The sequence below is a fragment of the Dermacentor andersoni genome, chromosome 3 (assembly GCF_023375885.2).
Source record: "Dermacentor andersoni chromosome 3, qqDerAnde1_hic_scaffold, whole genome shotgun sequence".
NCBI lineage: Eukaryota > Metazoa > Arthropoda > Arachnida > Ixodida > Ixodidae > Dermacentor > Dermacentor andersoni.
This window is the reverse complement of record NC_092816.1, coordinates 133214154-133240567: the sequence shown is the minus strand read 5'-3', so window position 1 is coordinate 133240567 and position 26414 is coordinate 133214154. Positions and strand designations below refer to the sequence as shown.

At 46.8% G+C, this 26414-nt stretch overlaps 1 long non-coding RNA gene across 1 annotated transcript in view; it reads left to right on the top strand.

Annotated features, from left to right (window-relative positions):
• The first annotated feature begins 3164 nt into the window (after window positions 1-3164).
• The window catches only part of LOC140216767 (uncharacterized), a 44151-nt gene continuing 20901 nt past the window's right edge, over window positions 3165-26414 (top strand). The window contains exons 1-2 of the long non-coding RNA XR_011893454.1: window positions 3165-3233; window positions 16359-16395. This is a non-coding gene — a long non-coding RNA (uncharacterized lncRNA). The remainder of the gene's footprint in view (window positions 3234-16358; window positions 16396-26414) is intronic.

Genomic DNA, 26414 nt, shown 5'->3' with positions numbered 1-26414 from the left:
TTAGGTGGTAGGAGGAATTCTCTTTTTTCTAAATTATTCTTTGTATAATATTGTTTTGGAGCAGTAAGCTCCTGTTTATTTCCTCAGTTTTTTTAGTAAGAGGACTGTTGTGGCTTTAAACTTACTAATTTCCGCACTCACAGTGGCAAGTTTTTTTTTTCACTAATTTCCCAAGTGAATTTTTAAAGCTTTCATTAGCGAAGCTAACTGACTGCCTGAAAGTTGACACTTTACTTTCGACAACTCTGGTAATGTCGCTCTTTAATTCATCTTGTTTAGCAGCCATGCCACCTGTAAAATACGACAAAGTCTTTGCCAGTTCTTTTACAGTAGTGGGCGGTTTATCACATATCCATGTAGTCATTCACATATCGGTCGAGGAGGTGGGTTTTAAGTTTTGAGTAAATCGTACGCACACCTTCATGAAGCAGGGTCAATCACGAGCCATTGCTCATCCTCTTAGCTACTTGGGGTGCCTGCGAATGAACCCTATTGGGTTCCAAGAAAATTTTAGTTTTGGGATAGTTGATTGATTCCGTAAGTATAGGCACAGCAGTGTGCAATAACATGGACCAAACAATGTAAACCCAACGTACACGTTCAAATCTATGTGAAGTGAAACTTCACTGAAGCAGGTAATGAAATGCTGTGAATTTGCCCTGTTTATTTGTGCGTCTCTGGCACAAAAGAAACTGTCGAGTGCACGTACTATCGCACACCTATGCGACGGAATGTTAGAAATTTTATATGGGCTTGTAGTTATTCATGTATTCTTGCTTTTCATACACGTATGTCGCCCCCTTCTTGGCCGATTGCCCGTTATCGACATGTGCCATTGTTGAAAATTTCAATCATAATCAACACGCAGACGCGCTTCTTGGCCCATGACCCACGGTGAGATTTACCATAGTATGCAATTCACAATCATCAACACGCGGCAATAATCTCAAACAGCTAATTTGGCGTTGTTACGATATGCACCATCTGCTTCTTAAAAAGATTCCCGTCTCGAGTGTGTGCCATAGTATAAAACTCGTCACAATCAAATAGATTGTGGTGTCGAACCGAAAAAAAAAAAACACCTTTTTCGTTCGGCTTAAACGTGGCCCGGTTTCCTTGCGGTTCAGGCTACCAATTTACAAAGCTTCTCGTTCGTAAGTGATCTACACCATTGGCCAGCTATCTTCGCTAATATTATGTTCAGCATTGGGATTCGTTTCAATGTTTCGTTACAATCAATTTTAGGGTAAGATACTTTTGTGAATGAAGGCCCAGTTCCGGCTCGGATAAATAAAAGTTTATAACGGTTCGCCAAGCTGTTCGCAACCCTGAACCTGTTCACGAACTGATTCAGCACAGTAAACTTTATCCTGTGGTATATGGTGATATGCTGTACAGATTTATGGACTTGTACACAAGGCGCATGCGCACGTTTCGTCACAGTGGGAAGAAACGCACTCCTTGGCAAATGGAAGAGAGAAACCAATTCATTTTAGATGAATACGAATCAAGTTTAGGCGAGCACAGCTACAGCGCCTGCACACATAAAGGCGCTCATCTTAAGTAGTGCTAACGCTAGAGTGCGCTACGGGTGGCGGCGATTCGATGCACCTATTCCTGCAATCGCTCGCTTCCGCGTTTTATTTCGGCGATCCATACTCAGTAAGGACTGAACTCTAGAATAAATAAAACTTTCCGAAAGCAAGATTTCCGAATTGAGTTGCATACGAGCACTCAAGAAGAATGACCGTTGAATATGGAATGTTTGAAATATCTAAGAAAGAAACACGAAAAGTACCGTGGAGTTAGGCAACAAAAGGCTTGTTTACATAATTTGATACATGTACACAGTGAGGCATGATCCCGTCTGGTGCACACTGACTATGAAAGTAATGCGAAAAAAAAACATAACAGGCCAAATGCGTGTAGTAGAGTGCAGTGCTTGTTGAAAGTGCTGTGGCCCCTAGCGATATCTGACCTTCGTCACAAGGGTAAAATGTTAAACTTGCACCGTATATGCACTGCAGGCGTGTGCTGAATTGGGCTGGCTGGTTCATGACGAACGCGGTAAAAACAGCGCGAGAGACAGGAAGAATCCAGAGGCGGCGTGTGCAGCGCTGTGAAGTGCGTCTATGTTTTCTTCCTCTCATTCGCGCTGCCTTTAAGCTCCATGGCATGCACTACTCATCTAGCACCAATTATTCGCGCTCTCAAGCCAAGCTTCCCTCTCTCCCCTTCTCCTCTTTTTCCCCCAAATACCCACCATTGTTCGGCAGAAGCGCGAAAAGTGCACGCGGTGGAAACGTTGTTACTAATAGGTGTTCTCGACCGTAGCGCCATACATATATGCTGAGCGGTGTCTACTTGCGTTTTTGCCACTGCGATATGGGATCGGGTATTCGGGTTGGCGCTACAGGGTTGTATGTAAAGCTGGAATGTGTATAGCTGTGTAGGTGGGATATGGGCGTTAGGGAGGGGGATCGCATTGCCCCTAAGAATGCTGCATAGATTCGGAAGTTGAGATGCCGGGTAGGAGGCCACGCTAGTTGGTATTCCATGAACGTTGCACTTGTCGTTGTCGCCCTTTCGTGCCCCATGTCCACTCCTGTGCTAGTCACCTCAGAAGCTGTGAGGCTGACAATCTGAGCAGCGGTTGTGCGGTTCTGTGCCCTGTCGTTCCTTTAGCACACGCGTTCAAAGCGCCATGCACGTCGTTTAGATAGACATTTACTGCGGGCGCCACCGCCGCGATTTTAGTGATGATGTATTAAAGAAGGATCTATCAGAAAGGCGGCGACATATCTTCATGAATGTAAGTAAAGAATTTTTTTTCTCCATAGCGTGCAGTCTACCATTGCAATGCGTAGATACGGAGAAACATGTGTACCTGCCACTGACTTCAAGCAGCATACAAGTCCTCCATTTCATAAGTCAGCGCTGACCTCGGTTTGATGACTACCTTTGACAAAAAGGTGGTCAGCGTCTGAAAAAGATGAGTGGACGTAGCTGCGACTTTCTTTGCAGTCTTTTTTAATGGTAAAGGTAACAGCACACCTGTTGTTTCTAGTATTCCGCCAAGTAAAAATTATTAATACGGCGGCTGCAGCTAACAATCATCATCGTGACTTTGAGCAAACGACATATCTCTCACTTCTGCTGGCAGGTCTCCAACGCCGTTCCTTACGCTGTCTCCAAAGTAGCCCTGGACCACCTGACGCGATGTGCTGCACTAGGTGAGTGCGCTGTAGCTGCTGTGACAAGCACACCAAATCACGTGTAGTGAGCGAGAGGGCAAAAATTCTGCGAACTAGTGGTGAAAACGTTGAGTATCCGCGAGGGACTATTTCTATACTCCGTCTCACATACTGCATACTGCCCAGCGAAGGCTGCGGGCCGCGTCAGCCTGTCAGAGGTGAAAAACATTCAGATGGTGCGAGTCCACGCCGTGACGTGCGTCATCAATGTGCGTCTCTGTATATTATGTTCTACATGCTGTAGAATTCAAAATAAATGCACACAATTTAGGGCTCTTGAACTCGCCATATCTTAGCGTGCTCAATTTGTTTACTGTACATTTATAGAACGATTATTTAGGGGGGCTGGGTAGCACGTGTCCCCGTTTGTGCTCCGGCCGCGGGGCGCATGACGCGGTTGTGCCCGGCCACGCCTGTCCTATGTTGTAGGTAATCTGTGGAGGAGTCGATTGCCTGGCCTTGCGTGCCTAGTTCGGGTTGAAACGAGAGGCCGTGCAAAGGTGAAATCACTCAAAGCTGCTGCAGTTCTTGACCATGCCAGCATTCTGACAGCGACTGTCAGCGGTCAGGGGCACAGATGGGGGGGGGGGGGGAGGGGCGGTGCCTATGGGGCGTAAGGCCCCCCTCGCCGAAATTTTTTCGCGCTGTCATGCACCGTCGGCAAAAACAGCCCCCATCGCCGGAAAGCATTCCGGATTTCGTGTAGAATCTCTCTTCTACGCTCGAAAGGACATACTTGCGCGATCATTGCGAACTCTGGCTGGATTTCGTGGCAATAACCATGCACCAGGAATCACATAACCCAAGGCGCCCCATCCAAGCACAAAGTTTCAAGAGCGTTTCGATGGCGAGCGGAATCGTCGTGGGATTTCGCGTGTCCCACGGAATCTGAGGAGCGCATGGTTTTCGATTCCGAAAATTTAAGGGTATACACTTCCCATAAACTTCTGATACGGAAGGTGAATTGTCATTTCGAAAGTCGTGCTTTACATTTTTAATTCGAGAACTGTGGTTTTAATGCTCTTATAAACATATGACTCCAAAGGTGCCTTTACATTTGTAAAGTCGTACATCAGACCATATAACGAGATAAGCCAGTTCAACATACTATCAGACAAGTTGACAAAGCACACAGCGAGGTCGGGTGAGACGAAGCGTTGTGGTGGTTCATTTGTGCACAGAAAAGAATATCAACCTTTTTGTTTTTCACCTGCGCCAAAGCATCTATGCGAAGACATTAAAGCCAGCAAAGGTAGCTACGTTCTTATTTATTTTTCGACTTTTACTTTTATTCACGACGACACATTGAACCTGTTCAATTCTCTTGTCGTTACCTGCGGGCTGCGAGAGCCAGCCAGTGGGCATGCAATTTTCTCGTGTTGCCCGGACCACCGCGCGGCGCACTTCGGTGCGCGTTCGTTTTAATCTGGCCGAGTGGATTTTCGCATGGCAGAGTTTTGGACACTGTCTGGCTACCAGATGAGTAAAAGAAACAATGGTCGCTCATCGCCATTACAGTGGGCACTCGACGGATCGAAACGCGTTCGCTTGAGCTCAACCTCTCTGGCAAGTCTAGTCTCGCCGGTGTAGGATACCGAGCAGTATGCGTACGGTTCTCTGTGAACCAAGCGTACCACGTTTTCTTTGATATTCCAGTGTTAGGTGCCCAAAGTAGGCATTTGGCTGAGGTCAACATGCTTTCCCTCACATTTTTTCGTTTCGGTGCTACCGCTTAAGAAAACAAAAAGTGAAGACATTGTTGCGGCGCAGCGAATTGTGGCATGGTGAAAGTTCTATTTTCTTACTCCTTCTTCTTTTGCGGTAAGTAATGGGCCACGCAACGCTCGCTTCAGTTGCCGAATGCTCTTATTATATTACTGCGATAGGATCTATGGGGACACTCCAAGCACATTGCTGCCGTCTCCGTCGCCGTCTCCGTCATCTTCCGTGTAAAGTCCAAGGGCGATAACATCGTGAACGCACGCGGCATGCTCCATGTGCGAGTGAAAGCGTAGGGGGGTGGGGAGGTGGAACGGCTGAGCCGATGGTGGTGGCTCAGTCTTCTGTGCGCAGGGGAGAAAAGCGGGGAGGAAGCGCGCCGCTTTCGGTCGCGCGTGATTATCAGGGGGAGTTGAGGGAGTAGGGGGAGCTGGCCTTAGGATTCTGTGATCTGTGTATCTCTGATTCCACAACATGATTACTTGCCTTTTTGACTCAGTATATATTGTGACTTTTTCTTAGAGACCTAGATCTATTTTTTGTTGCGAGGTTTTGTGTATACGTGCAATGAACTTTGTTTCCAGTGACACTCTTTTGCCCTTTATCAAGCTTCACCTTTGCCTTTGTACATTTCATTCTAACTTCGCATTTCTAATGTACGAAGGCGAGTCAAAAGAATGTGAGCCACCTCACCCGCGCAATAATGGTTCGGTTGATTATCTACAAGGCATGCGCGTAGCACACAGGCATCTCTCATTTACAAAAGTGACACGCAGATGGGAAGTTAGATGTTTTTCAATCCTCTCATACACTGCGTTTACCATGGTTGCGTGACATAATGGACGCTCAAAAAGTTTTACAGAACGGTGTCGTGAGGTTTTTGACAGCTGAAGGTGTTTCCCGAAAAGAAATTAGTAGCCATATGGCTTCCTTTTACACTGAACATTGCATTTCATTGGCCACTAGGAATCCTTTCATCAAACGGCTCAAAAAACGACGCGAAAGTTGCAAAGACGACGCAAGACTGGGCCAAAGCCACCGTGCAATCACCCCCAACACGATTGCAAAGGTTGATGAGCTGATTAGACAAGAACGGAGGATAAGCATCGAAAAACTGGCAGAGCGTGTGAACATCAGTCATGGTTCGGTTCACACCATCAATCATGAATATCTCGGTTATCGGCTCTTGTGTGCGCAATATATGCCCAACGTTTTCAACCACCACCAGAAGACGAAGCGATTCGGCGCTGCCTTGGGTCATCTCATCCGGTATCACCATCAATGTGACGACTGCTTTTCTGAAATTGTGACCGGGGACGAATCATGGTAACACTATTACCAGCATGAAACAGCTTACAGTGGAAACGTTTGAATTCACTAACCCCAAAGAAAGCAAAGGTCGTCATTTCCGCCGGAAAAGTGTTGACTTTTTTTCCGATCGTCAGGCGCCATTACTGATCGAATTGATAAACCTACAGTGACTTTCAACCGTTTCCGATATCGTGAAATGCCGGATCGGCTGCGTGTCAGAATGAAGAACAACTGACGTGGAAGATTGACGAAACGGTTCATCTTGCTCCACGAAAATGCCCGTCCCCACGTCGCTGAAGTGCTTAACGAAAAACTGGCAAAGTTCAAGTGGGAAATGCGGCAACATCCGCCATACAGCCCAGACTTGTCGCCTTGGGACTTCTACATCTTGGGGCATTTGAAAAAGAACAGCTCACAGGAACCTGAATTTGTGTCGGACGATTACGTCAGAGATTCAGTTACAGACTTTTTGAAGCAGCAAACCAAGGAGTTTTATAAGACGGAAATCACGCGACTCGGTAGTCTGTGGGGCAGATGTCTAAGTGCTCACGGAGGCTACTTTTAAATAAAGTACCCCGCTTGTCATATATTCGCATTCGCTCACTTTCATTTGCCTCGCCCTCTTATAAGTTGCAGAACTTTTGCGTTTTATATATTCTCTCTGTTGAGACTATAAGCTCGGTGCAATAACTCAGAATGCACGACCGGTGACAGCTTCTCTTGCGCAATACTTTGGAACAAAGGAAGGCATCATTGAAATTTTTTCCTGGCCATTTGATATGTACAAAAATGTAAACCAAATTCTTGAATGACAATGTTTCATCAAAATATTCGTCCGCAATTTGTACATTTCATGGCCTTTACATTTTTCATACCAGCAAGATGCACTGCTTTGCCTACATCATGCACTGCCTACATCAGACGTTTTCTGCTTATCTATCTATCTATCTATCTATCTATCTATCTATCTATCTATCTATCTATCTATCTATCTATCTATCTATCTATCTATCTATCTATCTATCTATCTATCTATCTATCTATCTATCTATCTATCTATCTATCTATCTATCTATCTATCTATCTATCTAGATCTATCTATCTATCTAGCTATCTACCTCTATCTATCTATCTATCTATATTGTAGTGGACAGTACTGACAGAACCCCCTCGGTGGAAGAAGAGACTGGACTACCGCCATCAGGCACATAGGCTCGACAATGGTATCCGCGACATCAATGCAGCCACGTAATAAATAAATGGCAATTCTTTGTGGGCCTTCTGTTCCTACAAGTTGTGTCACGTGGCGAATCAGCTCAGTCGGTTTTCTTTCACCAAGTTCCTCCGATGAGAGGAGCTGGTGAATCCGTCGCGACTGAGGTGGTGCGCGGCAGTAATTGCCGCTTAAGGTTATCGTACTGATCATAGGCGTAGAATCTAGCAAAATGTAGCGGACCAAAGCTGCAGTGGTTGGCTTGAGCGCACTCATCACATGGTCGTACTTGGCCGCCTGAAATCTCACTCGGTGATGGTGAAACTGAGCCTCAATGAGGCCTAGCCATAGTTCACAGTCTGAGGGCCAGAAATTGGGAGGTTTTAGTGTGGCGACGGAAGACGTTTCGTTTTCTTTGAGACGTCGTTGTTGGGCGGCCGGTTTCATGGCGTAGAGAAGAAACTTAGTAGACGTATACAGCTGTGATGTGGTGTCACGTCCGGGTCACCAACTTATACGAACAGAATGCCCACAGAAAATTTCCGCTTGTTTATCAGGTGACTGTCTTGATGCCGCGGCTACCATTGTCGAACCTATATGCCTGATGGTACTAGTCCAGTCTCTTCTTCTTCCACCGAGGGGGCTGTATGAGTACTGTTCACTACAATATATATCCTCTCAAGCCGGCACAGTGGCCAAAGTTGCCTACCCGCTTGGATCAATAGGTTAGTGCTCATGGTTGGGATGCCTTCGCCGTGGTTCCATCATAGTCATTGCAGTTTTGCCATCTGATTCTGGTCATGCCGTCGTTATCACGCCTTCGTCGTCGTGCATTCGTTGTCACACCGCCGTCGCGATGCCTTCCTAGCCATTCAGTTGTCGTCATTCCATCTTTGTGGTCTCGCCCTTTTAATGCCGTGGTCTTCATTCTTTCTACTTCGACCCGGTGGTGCAAGTTGTGCAATAGCTTGGGCTCCTCAGTACATTCTCGTGGTCGTAATTCCATCGTGGTCGTTGTATCGTCATCATTCCAGCTTTATCAACCGACTCTCTCCGTGCCATCATCGGAACGTCATCGTCGTGATAGAGTAGTCATACATTCTTTCTCACGCCACCGTCGTAGTGCCATTATCGCCGTGCCATTGTCGTAATTGTAAGTTTGCTATCCGACTCTCATCCTGCCGCCACCGTCACGGCATCGCCATCACACAGTCATCGCTGCACCATACCGCTGTCATGTTATTGTCGTCAGACAGTCGTCGTCATTCAGTCATGGTACATCGTCGGATGCCATCGCGGTCCCGCCATCCTCGTTATTTGCATTTCGGCACCTTACTCTCACCACGCAGTCATCAGCCATCGTCGTCGCACAGTCGTTGCCATATCATTGTCGTCATGCCGTCATGACATCTCTTTTGTACCTCATTCTTTCGAAATCATGATGCCGTCATTGAATCCTGTCGTGCCGTCGTTTTCATGCCATCGTGAACCTACAGTCGCTATCACCATCGCGTTGCCTTACCCTTGTCATCATGCTGTCGTGGTTGTGCTATCCTCTTTTTTCCAGCTTCAACATGCAGTTCCCTTTATATTATTACCGTCACACCATCATCGGCATGCACTAGTCGTCATCTCCTGCACCTCAAGTCATCACCCCGCTGTCATTGTTATACCACAGCCATCATTTAGGAATTGACATACCATTGATGGCATGCCGTCGCTGTTACACTCCATTTCTTCGTCCATCGATGTTATTACTTATTTTTCATTCGATCGTAGTCACTGCGCTGGCGTAATACAGTCGTTGTGATGCCGCCATGCTCATGGGCGACCTTGGCCAGCAAGTGCAAAAGCAAAGCTGGGCGATGTCGGAGAATGACGCGTATAGCCGAAGCAACGAATGTTTTATAATGACCACTATACATGTTAAACAGACGTGACTTCAGGAATACGGTGCCTCACTGCATTGAGCGAATGCTAGGTGCATTATCGTCAACTGTAATCTAGGTTGCCTGTGAAAACATGCTTGCTTTCATTGCTTTATAATGTGTAATTATCAACCTCTTCAAATAACTGTTATAGCTGATGTGTTTCCCTAGGCACTTTTTAACCAGTCGTACGATTTTGTGACCTCAGTTCATATCTGTGATAATGCAAGATTCCCTTTATCGAATTCTGATAATAGGCCCTCCCGCAGTTTTAACTTCCGGAGCTCCTCCTGAAAATGCAGAACCTTTGATTTAGGTGTTGTGAGTGCGAGTGTGTTAATACAGTTGAGACTCGATTTTACGAAGTCATGAACATGCTAGAATTATATCGTTAAATGGGGAAGGTTGGAAAATCGAGTAAGGGATTTTTCGGTCCTTTGAAATCTAAAATTAGTAATGAAGGAAAAATGAGTCATCCACCCATTCGTAGCAATTGCTACAAAGGAAGCCCATACGGGTTCCACGAAAAGAAAGCCCCACAGTTCAAGAAAAATTCGTCCTGGTCCCGGACCAGGACGAATGTTTCTTGAACTCCAAGGCTTTTGCTTCGTCGAAACCGTGTGGGCTTCCTTTGTAGCAATTGCTACGAAAGGGTGGATGTCTGATTTCCCCATTATTACTTACTTCTCTCCACCTTGCGGGTTTCCGCAGATCTATTACGTCAAACACAAATCTATGATTGTCACGTAGCGACATCCAAAAGGTACCGCACCATTGCAATTGACGCTACACCACGCCTGCACGTGTAAAAGACAGCGAGGGTCTAGTAAATATCGACCTCTTCAAATAACTGTTATAGTTGATGTGTTTGCCTACGTACTTTTTAACCGTTCGTACAATTTTGTGACCTCAGTTCATACCTGTGGTAATTAAAAATTCCCTTCATCAAATTCTGATAAGAGGCCCTGCCGCAGTTTAAAATTTCTTAGGTCCTCCTGAAAATGCATCGCTTTTCATATAGGGGACACAGAGCTGTTCTTCCTTGCTCCAGTTTATTTCTGTGAAAATCTAAGTTCATCCGCTGGTCCTCGCTCCCTGCTCGGTCGTGATGGAAGTGGACGACCCCGCACGTCTGCCGGCGACGGCGGCGTCAGCGGCGGCCGCCTCCAGGAAGCGGAACGGTCAGCAGAGCGACAGCGACAGCGAGGACACCCATGTCTACTCTCTCAGCAGTGAGGACACTTCCGATGACGACTTCCAGCTGGTGCAGAGCCGCAGAGCGAAGAGAAGAAACACCAGGACGTCCTCATCGTCAAGCACGCAAACAGTAAGACACACGCAGAGGCCGGACGCCAATACCATCATATTTGTGCCCTTGCTTCCCACCGTCAACATGAAGCTACTCAACAGGCAATCTGTGTCGATGTCACTGCAAGCCCTGGTGCCAAATGAAATATCGGACATTCGAGTCAACACTCGGAAAAATCTACTGGCGGTTGATGTCCAACATGCGGCTGGTCTGAACACTCTACGCAGCGTAACGGACATCGATGGCATTCAGGTGCGCTCGTACATCCCTCTGGGATCTGATGTAGTCAGTGGCGTTATCTACGACGTAGACGTCGCCATCCTTAATAACGACTTGCCGATTCTTATCAAGCCAGCCAATGATGAGGTCATTGTTGATGTTAAGCGGCTAGGCAGTTCACGCTGCGTGAAGATTGCATTCAAGGGTAAATATATACCCTCGCATGTTAAGGTGGGACACTTCAGACATGCAGTGCGGCCTTTCATTGCGAAACCTCTTCAATGCCGCAAATGCATGAGACTGGGACACGTGAGCAGCGTCTGCGAAAATCAGGCAGCATGCCCCCGTTGGGCCGAGCCCCACGCTGCAGATAAATGTGGCGCGACTGTAATGAAATGTTCAAACTGCAGAGGGTCACACGAAGCTTCCTCGAGGAAATGCCCGCATATTAAGAAGGAAATGGCTATCTTGAAAGAGATGGCGAGAGATCATTCATCTCATCGCGAAGCCGCCGAAAAAGTCAGGAAGCGACGTTCCCGTCGCCGGCGCCCCTCAAGGAAGGCTGTTGTCTCTGCGACGCGCATGACACTTCCTACAACACCTCCTCCTCCTCTGCCGCCCGGGCCAGTCACTGTTGAAAGGACCGCGAAGAACAAGGCAACTGAGAAGACCACACCTGCAGAATCTTGGCCGGCTCTACCGAAACGACAGCATCCACCGATAGAATCACAGCAAAATTTTGCTGGACAACCCCCGAAGTCTACTGTCAGTGAATTGTGCGAACAAGACAAGCAGGTGGCTCATATGCTGCAATCGCTAATTAATACAATGCGCATCATATTGAACAAGCTGCAAACCCCAGCAGCTCGAAGTGCTCTGCAAATACTGGATGCACTAAATCCAGTGCTTGCTAGCATCGTTTAAGCATCATGGCTCGACCAATAATCCCCTTCCGCACTGAAGTTAAAAGTGCGTCGATCTTTCAGTGGAATGCTAGGGGTCTAAGGAGCCGCATAGCAGACTTTCGCCAATTCATTTTTACAAATCGCTTTCCCATACTGGTCATTTGCGAGCCAAATACATCAACTCCACTCAGACTGTCCGGTTACGAATCTTTCGTCTCGTCCACATGCGGAGCGAGCGCGAAAGTAATCATCTACATCCGCACGGACTTTACATATGTCGCTAAGGCGGTAGAGCCTCACGACGACAACCAATATGTCTGCCTGAATATTCAAAAGAAAGATGTGTCATTCACACTAATTGGAGCCTACATATCCCCAGCGGGTCACTTTGACGGCGAACGACTCAAGAAAATATTACTGATGAACAATGGCCCCTGGGTTATCACAGGTGACTTCAACGCGCATCACCAGCTATGGGGAAGCACGAAAATTGATTCCAAAGGCAGGAGTCTCGCCTCCTATGCTGCCGACCATGATTTGTGCTGTGTGAATGATGGCAGCCCTACGTTTTTGCGAGGCACCACCTATAGTAGCTGCTTGGACTTAACTTTGGTGTCACGCCGTTTTGCCTCGAGCATCCACTGGTTTACGGACATTGAAACACATGGAAGTGACCATATTCCAACATACATAAAGATCAGAGGAGTTGAGCAACGCTCCTCTACTGTCTTGCGTACAGTTGATTGGAGAAAATTTAAGAAGGATATGGATGACGCATGTCGAGAAGGCCTTTCACACACTATCGAAGATACAATCGCAGATACATTGAAAACATCCATCTGCTCGCTCACAAGGTCAGCAAGGCGAACAGACTTGGATATGGAACTGGAGAGGCTTCGTGCGGAACGCCGACGGGCGGAGAGGAGGTATCGGCGCACGAAGTCCGTCTTGGATCTGAGGGCTTCACGACGCATACAGAAGAAAGTACAGCGTCGTATAGATAAACTGGATGACAAGCGATGGAAAACTTTCTGTCAGCCGCTTGATCCCCGAAAACCGCTCTCACACATATGGAGAACTGTTAGGGGACTTCGCTCATCTCCGCATCAAAGGAAGCCCTTTGCTGCTCTGGCCCTATACCAACTCCGCTCGGAACTTCAAGTGGCTGAAGAGTTCTGTGCACGGGTTGCTGGGTCCGCGGCCACCATTACTGACGCACCATTGAATGACATCCCTGAGGCACGTGTACCAGAAATGAACGTGCTCTTTTCACTCGAAGAGCTCCATGCTGCGTTGGCGACCTGCAGGCGTTCGTCGTCACCAGGACCTGATGGCATCACGTATGCTGCCCTATGCCACCTTGGACATGACGCACGTGATGCGCTGCTAAGCTACTACAATGAGTCTTGGCCGAACGGCGCCGTTCCTAGACAATAGAAATCAAGCCGCTTGATCCCCATTCTGAAACCTGGAAAGTCTCCGCTTGAGCTCTCATCATACCGTCCGATTGCGCTTTCGAGCTGCGTCGGTAAAGTGATGGAAAGAATGATTCTTGCTCGCTTGGAATGGTACCTAGAGCGATTTAACATCTATCCGGACGCCATGACGGGCTTTCGTCGAGGTCGCTCGTCCATCGACAACGTCATTGACATCGTAACGTGGGTGCAAAATCAAAAAAGCCTCAAGCGCCTATCAGTGGCACTTTTTCTAGATATTAAAGGAGCATACGACAACGTCGCCCATGAGGCCATACTGAACTCGCTTGAGGCCGTTGGAGTTGGTGGCCGGATGTATCAATGGATTCGGGACTATTTAACTGAGAGGTGCTTTTTCTTACAGACTGAAGACGGCCCAACTTCGGAACATTACATCAGGCGTGGTGTGCCGCAAGGTGGAGTTTTGAGCCCCATTCTGTTCAACCTTAGTCTTGGTAGGACTAGCGGAGTACCTACCGCGGTCAGTTCACGTCTCAATATACGTCGACGACATTTGCATCTGGGCTTCTGCGGTGACAAGACCTCAGGTACGAGCCAGGCTTCAACGGGCGGCAACCATGACGGCGTCTTATCTACGAGAACAAGGCCTCAGCGTGTCTACTGAAAAGTGTGCATTGGTTGGCTTTACGCGCAAACAAATGTCATCGTATCCTGTTTCAATCAATGGTCAAGCGGTATCCTATTCTAAGACTCATCGCTTTCTGGGTGTAATCATTGACCGCAACCTCTCGTGGAGTCCTCACTGCGTCTATCTAAAGAAGAAATTGGTTGCCATTGCTCAGGTCTTTAAATTTCTCTGCGGCAAAAACTGGGGTACACCAGTCCGTTCTATGATGCAGCTCTACAGGGTACTGTTTCTCGGACTCCTACGTTACAGTCTACCAGTGTTGTCAAATGCATGCAAGACGAACTTTCGCGCCTTGGAGAGCATACAAGGTCAAGCCCTACGCACGTGTTTAGGGCTGCCTCAGTGCACGTCAACAGCAGCAACAATTGCCATCGCTGGGGACCATATGATCCAGACACACGTAGTGTTCGACTCTCTCAGGGCGCACATTCGCCATCTGTCAAGGATCCCCGACCATCATTTGACCTCCCTACCAGCCGAAAGACCTCAAGCGACCTTTTCACGAGCGATTAGCGCTCATCAAGAGTGCATACCGTCATCTTTTACACCGGCGACAGAGCCTTCATCTCCCCTGTGGTGCCTACGACAGCCTCAAGTGAATTTTAATATTCCTGGAATTACAAAAAAGTCCAATCATCCATCGCCGGCTCTGAAGCAACTTACGCTCCTATTACTACACCAGACGTATCATGACCGCATACATATATATACCGATGGTTCGACCTCACGTGCCAGCTCAACTGCCGCATTCGTCGCTCCAGCCAAGAAGGTTACAGTTAAATACAAATTGTCGCACACGACTACATCGACATCGGCAGAACTTGCAGCTCTCCATGCCGCTATGATGTACGTCACCGAAGAGCCAACAGAGAAATGGGTCGTATTTTGTGACTCTAAGGCAGCCCTTCACAGCATCAAGTCTGCATTACGTCACAGAATATACGAGCAGATGATATCTGAGATCAGGGAAGTGCACCACCATGCTCTGGAAAGAGGGCACACCATTACATTTCAATGGATTCCTGCTCACTGTGGCATTGTCGGCAACAACCTAGCAGACAAGGCTGCCCGGTCTGCCGACGAAGATACCCAGACGCGTTCAATACCTTTGGCGAGGTCGGACGCTGCCAGGGAACTTCGCCTACACGCATGCAAAAAGTCGTAAGATCTATGGAGTTCAGGTGCCTTCAACTGCCGATTATATAAACTGGACCCCACGCTACGGCTACAAGTGCCATCTAGCCTTTCCCGCGGTGAAGCAACCTTGCTGTACCGCTTGTGGCTGGGAGTAGCGTTCACAAATTCATATTCCTTTCGTTTGGGAATGGCCGAGAGCCCGATGTGCGATTCCTGTGGGTGCGAGGAGACCATCGAGCACCTATTGTGTACCTGCCCCCGCTACGATGTACAACGCCTCCCTCTACAGGAAACTTTGCACCGACTAGACTTACGACCTTTCACCGAGTCAAAGATACTCGGACCGTGGCCCCACCCGTCACTGGCGCGAAAAGCGAATGGTGCATTACTGCAATACTTGAGATACACCGGTTTAAGAGACCGTTTATAGTGTCCCGCCCACACGTACTCAGTGCTCACTCTCTCCCTTTCTCCTTTTTCTATTCCCCTTTCCCCCACCCCCAGTGTAGGGTAGCAAACCGGATACCCTTCTGGTTGACCTCCCTGCCTTTCCTGTCCTCGCTTTCTCTCTCTCGCTTTTCATATAGGTGTGCGTGCGATTGTATTTACACAGTTGAAACTCGATTGAACGAAGTAATGTACGCGCTCCAATTATTTTATTAAATCGGGAAGTTCGGAAAATCAAGTAAGGGATTTTTTGGTCATTCGAAATCTAAAACTGTAACTTAGCGGCATCAAAAGGGTACCGCAACATTGTATTTGCCTCTAACCTGCGCGTGTAAAAAGACCGCGAGGGCGGCCCAACTGCCACCACCCCTAGCGCCATCCGGTACGTTAGAGTGCTAGTGACTGCTGAGTCCGTTGTTTCGTGCGTAGGTGCGGCGTGTAGCTTCGTCAAAATAAAGCTAGGGCCGTGACTAGGGTGTCCAGATGTTTAAACGCGATAGCGTTAGAGAGCATGCGCAATGAAAAGCTCGTATGCGTCAGAGTGAGAAAGAAAGAAGTTTTTATTACTGATTATTTCAAAAAATGTTTGTTAAGTTGGGTTTAATGCAAGCTAGTTTCGTCATTCCGGTTGGTGACAACATTGAACTTTATGGGTACTTACCGGGTAATGGAAATTTCTTTGTTAGATCGGGAACTTCGTGAAATCAGGTTTCGTTAAATGGAGTTTTGATTGTATAAAAATAATTCATTGTGATTTGAGTTCTGTCACCATTCCCCCTTATTTCATTTCAGAGAATGCTCCGTATGGTGTACGTGTCAACGCGATCAAGTAAGAGCACTATACAGTTTGTCGCAGCTTTAGCGTATTCAACTGTTTCCTGTTTCAACGTTTTCCTAGAGACAATGACTAACACAGTTACTATAGAAGCTTTGCTGATCGTGCTGCACTGTGGGAAATAATCTCATACCAAGCAATTGACAGGTAGCTTGTGATCCTGGTGTGACGCGAGCGTGTGAATGATTAGTTTTTTCATTTATTTACCCTACAAGCTTAGCTTGGGCATTACATAGGAGGGGGGAATAGCAATTGATATACAAAGGTATAAGGCAACGTGCATGTAAGTCGAATATCCTTATATGAAGCCGTACATGCTATGCAACCTTTGCATCTCTTCTCATTCGACATCATAGGTCAATAATTCTTGCATTATACAACAATAATCTTACATCCTCTGACATCTGAAGAAATGTAAGAAGAAATGCTAATGTTTCTAATTTCCGAACGTTTCTTTAAGTGTTTGAATATATTATGGTCAGTTATTTCGGCTCTATTACTTGGGAGATGATTCCATTCCGAAATGGCTAAGTGCAGACATGAAAATAGCAATAGTTTAGTGCATGAAAATGGTTGTTCGACCTTAAATTAGTGATCAATTCTTGCGAATTTCCTTTTGACAGGTAAGATCTGTGCCTGAGAGGAGATATTTAGGTGATGAAAAAGCTGATGGAAGAAATTTAACCGAGATATCTTTCTTCTAGGCTGCAATGGGACGAGTCCTAGGTCGTGCTTTATTTTAGTGATGCTTGAATGTTGTGAATAGTTGCCTGCAATAAGTCGCGCTGCCTTGTTCTGAAGAGATTCACATTTGGTAATAAGGTGCGTTTGGTGCGGGTTCCATATGAATGAGGCATACGCAAGCTTTGAACGAAGTACGGTAGTATATGCAAGAAGCTTGGGACTATTAGCCTTACGAAGCGTACGACGAATGAAGCCAAGAGATTCAGATGCAGCGGAAACAATACAAACCACATGATTATGCCAAGACAAAGCCGAAGAAAGATAAACACCCAGATATTTAAATGATTCTGCAGTTTCTAGAGTTTCACCATTAAGGAAGTATGTGTGCTTCGTAGTTTCACTGCAAGTAGTAAATCTCATAACTTTAGTTTTTGAGGTATTTACGCTCATTTGCCAGTCTGAGCACCATCTTTCAATCCTGTTCAAGTCATTTTGTAATTTAACAGAGTCAGCCTTACATTTTAACGGCCGATACAAAACGCCGTCGCGGCATATAGCCGGATTTGCGAGTCTACACACTGAAGAATATTATTTATATTAATTAAAAATAAATTGGGACCCAAAAGGGAACCTTGAGGCACACCGAACTGAACAGGTTGAAATGACGAATGTACATTATCAATTACGACGGCTTGTCGTCTGTTACTTAAATATTCTTTAACCCAGTTTATTTCTTGTTTGTCAACTTTAATCAGCTTCATTTTATGTAGCACGCAGTTATGCGCCACACGGTCAACGGCTTTAGCAAAATGTATAAATGTGGCGTGACATTGTGTAAGTTCGTGAAGGTTGCGGTGAATGTCTGTACATCAAGAAGCAGGGATTCACATGACCGACCTCGCTGAAAACTATGCTGGTTTGCAAATAGAATGTGGTTGCTAGCCATGTACTGCATGATTTGAGCAGATAACACGTGTTCAAGTACTTCGCATACAACAGACGTAAGGTATATAGGCCTACAGTTTGTTAGGTTGTTTTTGTCGCCGGTTTTATATACTGCTATCACATGTGACAATTTCCAGTCGTCTGGAATTGCGGCGGTGTCGAGAGGCTGTTGAAACAATAGTGGAAGTATAAAAGCAGAATTGTGCTTTGTCATCTTTAGTAACTAAGTACAAATGCCGTCAGGACCAGGACTAGAAAGCGATGGCAAACACTCAATAGCTTTCACACTACCGTCACTTGCCACGGTAATACGTTCCATAAATGGAGAACTATAAGAAGACTGTGCTGACATATAAAGAGGCTTTTCGTCATTAAATACACTACAAAAGAATAAATTAAACCGATCAGAAACATCCATGACATCAATTGCAGCACCAGACTCAGTGTAAAAAACAGGGAACTCTTTTGTAGGTGCTGAAGAAATGACCTTCCAAATTTTTTTGGATCTGTTTCTGGAAATTGCGAAATATGCGGGTGGAAAATCTTATATTTGGAAGCCTCAATATCTAATGCACATTCTTTAGAAAACGATAAATATTCTGACGTAGCTTCAACAGATTTTGCGCTTGTTGCTTTTCGAAACATACGTTCTCTTTTATTCAAATATCGCTTAATCTGTCAGGTACACCATGACATCAGCAACACGACGACGACAATAAAAGGGATGGAATAGCGACGATGGCACGAATGATTTTTAGTATGCCACCGAAGAAACATAATGATGCTGCACTGAACAGGACTGTAATCTCCGGCGATGTTTATCTTTCTGCTGTACATCGCTCACAAGCGACGCCTAAATTTAAACACCACATTAGGCACACCCACCGTATGAAACGCCGACACAGCGATGTTAAAGGCTATCTGTGATGCTCGTGGTGGTAACAATGATGGTGAAAGGCGTATGCCATATACATGCTATAACCTATTATGTAACAAAAGAGCAAAATCATCCTAGATGAGTGGCTAACGATAGGAGTACGTACAGTGGCCCAAGATGAGGTAGGTTAAATATTACAAACTAAGAAAACGAAGGAAACATATATGAATATCATCATCCTCATTATCATCAGCCCATTTTTATATCTGGTGCAGGACGAAGGTCTCTTCCAGCAATATCCAAATGAGCGTCTGTTGCGCTGATTCGAAGGTGCGCCTTGCACATTTTCTAATTTCCGCACACCACAAAACTTTCTGCCGTCTTCGACTGCGCGTCCCTTCTCTTGGAACCCATTCTGTAACTCAAATTTTCGGCCGCTCGTTCGCCTCACGGTTTACATTACCTACCTCGCTTCATTTCTTTCTTCTAATATCAGCCTATCGGCTCTCAGTTTCGTCTCTGGTCCACACGTCTGTGTAATTATCTCTTAGCACTACGCCTTACAATTTTAGTGGCAAGCTTCCTTGTTAACATCTTAGTTTCGCTCCATGTGTTAATAAAATAGGTCCTTCTACCGAAACGTTGGCTAGCTTTTCTGAGGAACCTATTGATCACGGTCTTCTCAGCCCTTCACCTGAATAAATGTACTCCTGCAGATATTCTAGAGGCTGACTAGCAATTATTAACTATTTTTTGCTCGCCAGGCCATTGAAGATTACCTTTGTCATCTGTTTATTAATCTTCTACTTTAATCTTACATATTCTTCGTTAGGGTCGTCAATAATTTCTTAAAATTCGTCTGCAACCAACCGAACGATGTTTGCCATTTATCCATTAGATAGTTAACGTTTATCTGCAAAGCAAATAGACTGATTATTTATTCTAACCGTGCAGTGAAAAGCATAGGGCAAATGGAGTCTTCCTAGCTGACCTGTTGTTTTTTATATGTGTTTTCCCACTGGCCTTGTGGGGAATGTGGGTCGCTGCGAAATCTGCAGCTATTTAGGAAGATATCCACGTATGCTTCCTGTACTCCTTGATTACGCAATGGGTCCTTGACTGGTGCTATCTCTACTGGACCAAACACCTTTTTTATAATCTATGAAAATCGTTTCAGAGGTTGCTTGAGCTGCCCAGATTCCCAATTTAGCTGAATAATGGTGGACGTGATTCATTGTAGAATGCATCTATTTGAAGCCAGCATGCTCTCTTGGTTGATTGGTCAAGTGTTGCTTTGATAATCTTGGGAATTACCTTATTGAATATTTTCTACTGTACTGAAAGCAAGCTAATTGGCTTGCATTTCTTCAATTCTATAAGGCTCCCTTCTTATGGATTATTATAATGTTTGAATTCTTTAAGGCCTCTGGTAAGCTGAAGTCACGATGCAATTGCGCATGAAGGGTTGCGAGCTTTTCAAGCGCAATATCTTGTCCATATTTGATTAAATCGACTGTTATTTGATGTTCTCCTGGCCCTTTTCGTCGCGACATGTTTCGAAAAGCCCTTCTAAATTCCTCGCTAGTTACACAAACTGCCTTTCTGTCCAGTTCGTCACCACTTCCAGTGAAGGCTAGGTGGCCGTTTCAAGTACTGTACACCTCAGTATAGAAAACTTCTGCTGCCTTTATTATGCCATGGAAATTGCTGATGGCATCATCCTGCTGATTTTTTAATAAATGCACCTTGGCCTGCCCAGTAGCACGTTTTCTTCTCACTGATACAGGCTTTGTCCATTTTTACTGCTTCCTTAATCATTCTGACCATTCTAGTTTCGCGTGTCACTTCGTTTCTGCTCGTTTATCAACTTTGGTACTTCAGCAAATTCTATGCGATCTCTTGAGCTAGACACTTTCATAGATTTATCGTTTCTTTATTAAGTCGTTTGTTACTTTGTGAGGGTTTATCTGGTGCCTTACCTCCAACTTCAATCGCTGCCTCTCAAATCGACCTACTTAGGGTTTCACAAATTACGTAAATATTATTTTCATGCTAGTGTTCTAAAGCTACAGATTTGTTTACGAGCACAAGCATGCATTTATTGACTGCGTCTAGCTTTATCTGTTGCTTCTTGACTAATATTGCTCTTTCTTATTCTGATCTCTCTCTTGCTCTAACCTGTGATCACTGCCGTTTACCATACCATACACATCTACAAGCTGTACTATGCTGAGATCGGCGCAGTGTGTGAAATCGGCATCCTGTTTTTCTCTCCGTTACGACTTGCGCGGCTCCAGTTTCTTTTAATGCGGTTCCCGAAGAAGAAATTCATTATTCGAGGTCGATTCTTTACCGCTAAATTTGCCAGCATCTCTCCCCTACTATTTCTAGAGCCGATGCGGTAGTTGCCGATCACGTGTTCTCAGCTGAGTTTCTTCCAACTTTCGCGTTAAAGTCAGCAACGCCTACAGTGGATTGAGTTACTGAGTATTATTGGATTCGTCGGACAATCCTACCGCTGTCAATCAGATGTAGGAGTCGTCGGACGACCTTGCCGCTGCCACCATTTGAAGGAGTTGAAGGTCGTAGAGAGGATCTCGGTGAACAGGATTTATTTACATATTAACATTTTAAGCAAGATACATTGGCAGTCTAGCGCGACTCCCATATGGAGCCCGCAAGACTAACATACAGCAAACAGCTTACGAGCACACAGCTCACTACTACATTTCGAGCATCACAACGAGCACTCAGCTCCCGACGACGAGCACACCCTAGCAGCCGACAAACGCTGCTTATAAGCTCTCCGCTCGACGTCATAGTTCGACGTCATCGCTCAACGTCACCGTTCGAAGTCCCCGTGGACGGATTCCCCGTGGACGGATTCCCCGTGGACGGAGTCCCAGTGGACGGAAACGTTCGTCCAGTCATTGTAAACTAGCCGCCCCCCCCGCAGGACGGCCCACACACACAAGGGCACACACGTTCGAGCCCACACACACAAAGGCTCACGCGTTCGAATGTCCGGAGCCAACGTCAGAGGGCTTCGTAGAAGTCTCGGTGCCGCATAGCTCTCGGTGCCGACGTCAGAGGGCTTCGGAGAACTCTGCTTTGTCCCGGGTGGCGCGGCGGAGTACCACATTCCTGAGCTGACCGCGCGCCACGTGGCTGCCGGCCATTCGCAGTTCTCCGAAGTGCGCCCCGTCTGGTGGGATTGGAACACGTGCAGCGGGCTGAAAGCTGGCACGTTCCCACCCCGTACGGCCATTCCTAACAGCTCCTCCATGGCCAGGAAAATCTCGCCTGGCCAGTGCTGGCAACCGCTGGGCAGGAAGAGAATGGCTGGCGAGCAAGACGATGGCTTTGCTCTCTGCAACCCCTGCGTACTTGGAATGCCTTCAACCATCTTACAACAACTGGCACAGAAGAGTCGACCCGGCAACACAACACCGCTCAGCGTTCAAAAGCCCGGAATTAGCTGTTAACCTACCAGGCTTCCTATCACAATTTCAATGCAAGTCACTCAACTGGGAATCCCAAATTTTGCCCCAAAATTTTGTGCCGCCAAAGCGAGTGTTCACGTTCTTCCTGAGTTCGACCAAACCCGACCGTCGCGCTGCACAAGAGTAAAGGTTTACGCAGAATTAAACCGAAGGCTTTCAAACACCAATACCCAAACATAACTTAAGCAGCATAACTTCGCGAACAGCGTTTTCTTATCTTATCACAGTGGCGTACTTATCTCATGTACTGTTGCCACTGAACAGTCTGGCCAACTCCACAGGTACGTAAATACAATCGCGCTAGCTTTGTGGTCCCTATTCCGAACACGTGCTTGCATCATACAAAGTTTTCATCACGCTGACTCACATTTGTTCCTTTAGTCCACACAGGACACGTTCCTTAACCGATCAACCAAACTTGCGTAACTTACGCAATACAGAGGAACCTTCGAACAAATGTGTCTTCTAATAACTAGCTCTACGCACGCTTACTAGAGAAGTCAGAATACGGCTGCCCTCGACACACATGAGCACAACCAAGTCATAAACCGTCTGCTTCCCTCCGTCCGCACAGGACACGCGCTAATGGACCTATGAGCTCTTCTCAGTGCAAATCACGCACTTACTGAAAATCTACGCGCTTAACCTTACAAAATTCAAAAACAGTTAAAAAAAAGAAGGTTAAATAACACACACGCGCGTTACGATAGGCCTCTCAACGATAACCTTGACCTTCATGTTACTCACGCACACACAAAGAGAAGAAAGCCTATCTACTCATTAATGAACATCTCTCGATACTACATGTTTACAAAAAGCGCGTCTTTCAAATCTCGAGCTTCTCTAACAAAACCCAAACAAAGCTCATACTTTTACCTAGTGAAAGAAAGTTAAATCGCGAAAATTTGCAAATGTTCAAAAATAAAACAAAACAACACGTTTCACTTCTACCGAATTTGCCTTCGCCTCCCGTTTCAAATGTTTACGACCGACTCATACTTTGAGCCGTACCCGAGGTGGTCGCGGTTTGAAAGCTACTCTGGCTACCGAGGAACAACAAAAGGGCTGACTCACTATCAGCTCCCCCAAGACGTTACAGTCTCCTGCCAATTTGCGTCCTGGCGCCCCTCTTTCCTCACAAACTTGAGTGACCGCGTCGCTACTCCCCGCCTGGTCTCGTCTTGCCACCTTGCGCTTCTTCGTACTGCACGCTGAGCTTCGAAAAGAACTACGGAACGGCGAGGAATATAACTGCCCCGTGCCCTTTGTCCGCGTCCGTGCAGAACATGCTTCTCGGTCCCCCTTTGACCGGTGGCTCGAACCTGTTTGATGCGTCAACATCGTCCGTCACGACCGCACCTGTCTTTTCTCCGCGCCCTGCCTTTTCGCGCCTGTCGCCGTCTTTGGCTCCGCTACATTAGCCACCGCATTCCGATCTTTAGGGCGCTTCTTTCTGCGGCGCTTTCTCTTGGAATTCTTTTTCATGTCGCCTTCTGGCGCCTCGTGCTGGCCGTTACACATCTCATCGGCCCGGATCGGTCTCTTACCCGCACAGTCTGAGTGATTCTCATTTAATTCGACTCTCTCTTTGCCTCGACTGGCGGATAGCTCAACCGACTCTGGCACAATGCAGCAGTCTTTACTCAAGCTATGCAACTCGCACTCCTGCGAACTGCCCTCTACTGCATTACCCAGTTCATGCTGTGCATCGCCACACAGCCCGTCGGTCTCGAGCGCTGTCTCACGCGCACAGTCCGAATGATTCCTAATTAAATCATCCATCTCTAGGCTACCTAGACTGGCTCGACTCGACATGGGTGCCCGCGTCTGTCAAGTCCGTAGTATTCTGTACCTCGCTAACGACCTCGCTACCATGAGATGCGACGCACACGCGCGGTAACTGTGCCAATTTGTTCGCAGCTGGCCTAGCTGTCTCTACAGTCCTCTGTTGGCACAGCACCTCGTCGCTCTCACTCTGGCCTTTAACGGCCTCTGTTGCCACTAAGGCATCGTTAGCTGCTAGCACTACGAGTTCACCTGTGAACGTGCTGCTACTCTCACAGGTACTACTACTTCTCTCGGCTTGCGACTGAAATCTGCTGTCGACTTCCTGCCGTATTCGCTGCGTCCAGCCTACATATTTTTCAAGCCGCTGTTGACTTTGCTCGATTAACTGCTCTAAACCTTGAATCTCTCCGTTCAATGCATCAATGTACTGCCTCGTTACTTCTGTACTTACTTCGTTACTTCTATCAATGTACTGCTTCGTTACTTCTTCCTGAGAAATTATTTTCAGTTCCTGCCTAGCTTTTTCCTGTTCTTGCTTAGATTCTTCCTGTTCTTACCTAATTGCTTCCTGTTGCCGTTTTTTGTTTAGAATTCGTTTACCCATTTGTTCTATGAATTTCGAATCCTTGTTACTTTCTAGAATTGCCTTACGAATTTCTGCTTCCGTCAAGTCCTCCTCTAAGTTTACCTCGATCTCTTCACACAACCACAACAGGTCAGCTCCCGTCAAACACATTAGGACCATGGTCGCTACGTTAAGCTTTGGCTCTGCTGTCACACAATACTTGCTGCGATGCCCACGCAAATCAGAATACAAGTAAAAGATCCCAGCGAATCAAATCCAAAAACACAGAGAAATTGAAGCCTGGTAAATCTTACAGCCAAAACCAAACGCTTACCCACTGAAGCAGCACCATATCACCAGTCCTTCCCCGCCGTATCCAGTCAGTTGCAAGAGGTGGTCAATCTCAAGTCGCCTCCAACTTGATCAGGATACCGGTCGGTCACCATGTGCCAACGTCCGTCAGCTGCCGTTGCTGTCTCCGAGTCGTAGGCCGATTTACGAGCCGTAGGCCGATCTCACCGCTGCCATTCAGTTATTAGATTTGGAGCGGTCGTAGATGTAGGGATGATCTTGATTCTTCGCCGGGACTTAGGCGAGCAGGGTTTATTAGCATATTAACATTTAAAACAGGACATACATTGGCAGTCTAGCGCGACTCCCATATTGAGCCCGCAAGACTAACATACAGCAAACAGCTTACGAGCACACAGCTCACTACTACATTTCGAGCATGACAACGAGCACTCAGCTCCCGACGACGAGCACACCCTAGCAGCCGACAAACGCTGCTTATAAGCTCTCCGCTCGACGTCATAGTTCGACGTCATCGTTCGACGTCACCGTTCGAAGTCCCCGTGGACGGATTCACCGTGGACGGATTCCCCGTGGACGGATTCCCCGTGGACGGAGTCCCAGTGGACGGAAACGTTCGTCCAGTCATTGGAAACTAGCCGCCCCCCCGCCCGCAGGACGGCCCACACACACAAAGGCACACACGTTCGAGCCCACACACACAAAGGCTCACGCGTTCGAATGTTCGGAGCCGACGTCAGAGGGCTTCGTAGAAGTCTCGGTGCCGCATAGCTCTCGGTGCCGACGTCAGAGGGCTTCGGAGAACTCTGCTTTGTCCCGGGTGGCGCGGCGGAGTACCACATTCGTGAGCTGACCGCGCGCCACGTAGCTGCCGGCCATTCGCAGTTCTCCGAAGTGCGCCCCGTCTGGTGGGATTGGAACACGTGCAGCGGGCTGATAGCTGGCACGTTGCCACCCCGTACGGCCATTCCTAACAGTATGCCTCACTGCTTAACAACACATTCAGAAAACTACTCTATTTCTTCATTTCATGACTGGAGGTTGGCGTGTAGGCTTGTAATACATTTAGTTCATATATCCTATTTAGCTTTATTACGACGGCGGCCACGCTCTCGATCACGCTGTAGATTTCCTCAATCTTGCCCGCTATGTCCATATGATTTAGGAACCCTACCCCGTATTTCATCTTATCTGGAAAACCTCTGTCACAGAGGACGCACGGGGCCGTTATTCAGCACTGTGTAAACCTCGCCAGTTCTAACCTCACGAGGGAATCTAGGGCCCCCTAAAAATGAAGTATGATGCGCTATTTTTTTAAGGGGCCTTTGTCTTTTAGAGG